General features: G+C 34.1%; 1 long non-coding RNA gene across 1 annotated transcript; it reads left to right on the top strand.

Moving 5' to 3' along the window:
- The first annotated feature begins 468 nt into the window (after positions 1 to 468).
- Positions 469 to 1,370, top strand: LOC149206843 (uncharacterized). Its single transcript, XR_016251962.1, has 2 exons — positions 469 to 909; positions 1,161 to 1,370. It is a non-coding gene; the product is annotated as an uncharacterized LOC149206843 (long non-coding RNA).
- Positions 1,371 to 3,645: the final 2,275 nt, after the last annotated feature.

Below are 3,645 nucleotides of genomic sequence, written 5' to 3'. Positions count from 1 at the left end.
GTTTACATTACATTACATTTATCTTTTAATTTAATTTAATTTATTTATTTTTATGTAATTTGACTTAGTCAAAATGTTAAACATTACATTACGATATCTCTACCATACTCCAACCCATGGTTTTTTCCCATGATATTTTTAACTCATGGTTTTTTCCCATGATATTAAAAGCTAATAATTAAATCAGTCTGGATTCATCTTAACTCCGCATCTACCAAACATCAAAGAGAATCAAATCTCTTTTCACTCTGAAAAAAATTACAACCAAAAAAAAAATTTAATCCCTCGACACACTTAGTAAACTCACACTCCTTAAACCTAGATTAAAATGAATTAAAATGAATCTAAATGGTTATAATTAATTATCCACCCATTTTTTTTATTTCATGTAGTACCGCTTGGTCCCATTTTGATCTATAAATATTAGAGGGTTCCCTCTTGATGCAATTAAAAGAAACTAGAGTGTGGGTTACATTGCTATAAGAATTTTGAGCGCCTTTTGCATGGGACCATGATCTGGAGGTTTCGAGATTGCGGTTTGATCTATCTCACTTCTTAAACCCCTAACCTTACGAGCTCTGTTTTAAGATTCATTTTGTGTTGCATATGTCGATACTAGGCTGAACGGTCTTCAGCTTGCTGCGTGTTAGTTGTGCTGTAGAAATTTTGCATGATTTGTTTATGGTTGTAATGGCGTCCTGGGGAATCAGGGTATGATATTCGTATGATTTTAATGGCGTCCTGTGGACTTAGGGTATGGTTTTTTTATGGTTCTAATGGTGTCCTGCTTTCCTCTGTTTGGTCATGTAATAGTCAGTAATGTCCTAATTATCGGCGGGGCGCTCTGGTAGCGTGCCTGCTAAAAATATGGACACAAAATAAGAACCGTTAGGTCGTGGAGACTTCAAGGTGAGTGCCTGTGCAATATTTTGTACCCCTAGACAGTCTCCATACAAGCTTAAGATTTATATGACGATCCCTGGTTCTTGTCCATTTTTCTGAATGTTGATTTTCTTGGTTATGTTAGTTGCTTAAATTTGTGGACAGCTTTTTAGTTTTAGGGCTTGCACTGTATCGTTTTCCTTCTTATAACCTCGTTCTCTCTCTTTAATTTTTAATTGTGTATGGTTTCTGGGTATCAATGTCCTAATTCTTGGCAGGGTGCATTGGGAGCATGCTTGCTGTAAATATGGACAGATAGTAAGAGCCCTCACTCCCTCCAGAGGGGAGGGGGGCGTGGTGAATTTTAGGTGGGCACATGTTTAGCCATCGCGTGCCCATAAAGGATCTCCACACATTTTTATACTCTGTAATGCAAGAATAATGTAAAATAATAGGTCATCACTGGCTTTTGTAAAGTTTTATTTTTAGCTGTCCTGTTGTTTTGAGAATATAAATTCGTCTTATTGTATGTACTTTAAGGTTTGATAATCTGAAAATATGGTTAGGGTACTGTTAAAATTAGTTCAAATACCCCAAAATTGTAACAATGTAATTTCCTCTGTAAAGCAACATTACCAACCAATTTAGTTAGATCAGTCTAATAGGACAAGATGTCCAGAGAAACAAATTATTCACAAACCAACGCCAACAGAACAGCCTAAAAACGGCTGAAAATAGGGAAAGCTTGGGATCAGCCAATGCAAAACTGGTCTGGCAGATTAAGTTACCGGAAGCCGCAGCTGAGGTTGGCCGTTTCACACAGAAACAAGTTTTTAAAATGAAAAAAACCCCAGAAACCCTTTTCTGGCCTGGATTTCCCTTTATTTTATAGATAGGAAACATATAGAAACGGTGAGAGATTTGGTTTATGGTTTCCTTTTAAATTCAACTCAACTCTCTAGTCTCATCTATGTATACAGACGCCCAGGAGCCGTAGTCTAATCAGTTTGTAAATTTGCTTTGAGAATGATGGAAAATTTTTGGCATGATTCAGGAATTTTTGTAAATCAGGTTGCAGTTATCAATGTCAAAGAGTTTGGTTACTTAGAAGTTACAGTTGTGAAGCTTCAAGCTTCAAAATTTTGGTTGTTTAGAAGCTACAGTTATCAAGCTTCAAGATTTTGGTTGCTTGGAGGTTACAGTTATCAAGCTTCAAGATTTTGGTTGCTTGGAGGTTACAGTTATCAAACTTCAAGATTTTGGTTGTTTTGGAAGTTTTTGACTTCATGATTTGGGTGGAGATTTTTAGTAGAGCTGAATCTATTTTCACCATGAAATTCTTTTTTGTAGTTTTTGATGATGCTGAATCTATTTCCCGCATAAAATAACATAATTCAAATACTGGTAAAAATTACTAACTCCTTACTACACAAAAGCACAGAAGTTTTTAAGAACCTTAACATTACATTACTTCATATTTATTAACATCATTATTATAAAGTCTATATATTATTAATTATTATAATATTTTTAAAATTAATTTATTTTAATTATAAGGTTTTCTTCTGCAGCATAGTCAATGTTTGAAACGGGATAATGTCGATAGTAGACGTAGAAAAACCAAAATAGACTTGATCAAATTCATTTTCTTGAATCACAGACATCTATAAACAAAATGTATTATTAAAATTTTCATTTTACTTTATTGTTTTGATAATAAAATATTAATAATATTTTTTATATTTATATTTCATTACCATAAAAGTAATTTAAGGCTTTAACGGAGGGTAGACATTATATGCTTCATTATCACAATTTAGTTTTTGTTTATTATGTAGCGTCAATAAATAAGCAATACATTCAATATAATTTTTTTAAGATTAGGGTGAACATTATAGGTTTTAATATTGGAGTGTGTTTTCGAATATTATATTTATTATTTATAAGTTTAGTTTCCATGTGTAATGGTGGACTATTTTTAAGATTTTAATAGAGGGTTAACATTATAGGTTTTAATATTGGAGTCTTTTTCTTTCTGCATTTAGAAGCTTAGTTTTCATGGGTAATGGTGAGCTATTTATATTAGAAGGTGTCTGTTCATTGGTATATGGTTTGTGCTTAAGTTCGAACTTTTGGTTTATTTGTCTGGTGAGGTTTGTGTGTTTTTGTGTTAGGTTCAAGAGTTTAGGGTATAGTGGTAGTTTATAATCACACTTTTATCTTTTACTTTATCTTGAGTAGTGGAAGGCGTTATTTCTCTGCCCACTTGAACCCAAGGTTTGTTATGAAATGTGGTTACAAAATGGTTCTCCTCAAGTTTGTGAAATTAGATTTTAACCTCACCATCATACTTAGCTTGTTGAGAGCTGTTGAGAGCTTTCTAGTGATGTAATTTATCTTGATTTGAACTTCAAATAAAAAATTATACTAGTTCCAAGTTTAATTTGTTAAAAAGGGGCCATGTCATCCAATTGGTGCGTACAGGGTACAGGGCCTTGATGCAACCATAACGAGTCTAATAGGGGGACATGTTGTGCCTGGTTCATGCCAGGTTGACTCGGTTGCTTGTTTGTATCACTGGTGAAATGTTACCACTCAACGGAAGGAATATGCAATGGTGGTCGGAAGGAATATGTAATGGTGGTCCCCATACTAGATCATGCCGGAGTCGGGCCCTATATCACATTCACAATGGATAAGCTTATAAGCTAGAGGGTGATGGGAAATAGTAGGGCTTCACATGGAAACAAGTTGGGTTGACTT

The sequence above is a fragment of the Pinus tabuliformis genome, chromosome 1_2 (assembly GCF_031772625.1).
Source record: "Pinus tabuliformis cultivar Carrire ecotype Pingquan chromosome 1_2, CPIR1, whole genome shotgun sequence".
NCBI classification, from domain to species: domain Eukaryota; kingdom Viridiplantae; phylum Streptophyta; class Pinopsida; order Pinales; family Pinaceae; genus Pinus; species Pinus tabuliformis.
Note: the sequence above shows the minus strand (reverse complement) of the source record. Positions and strands in the feature narration are given on the sequence as shown.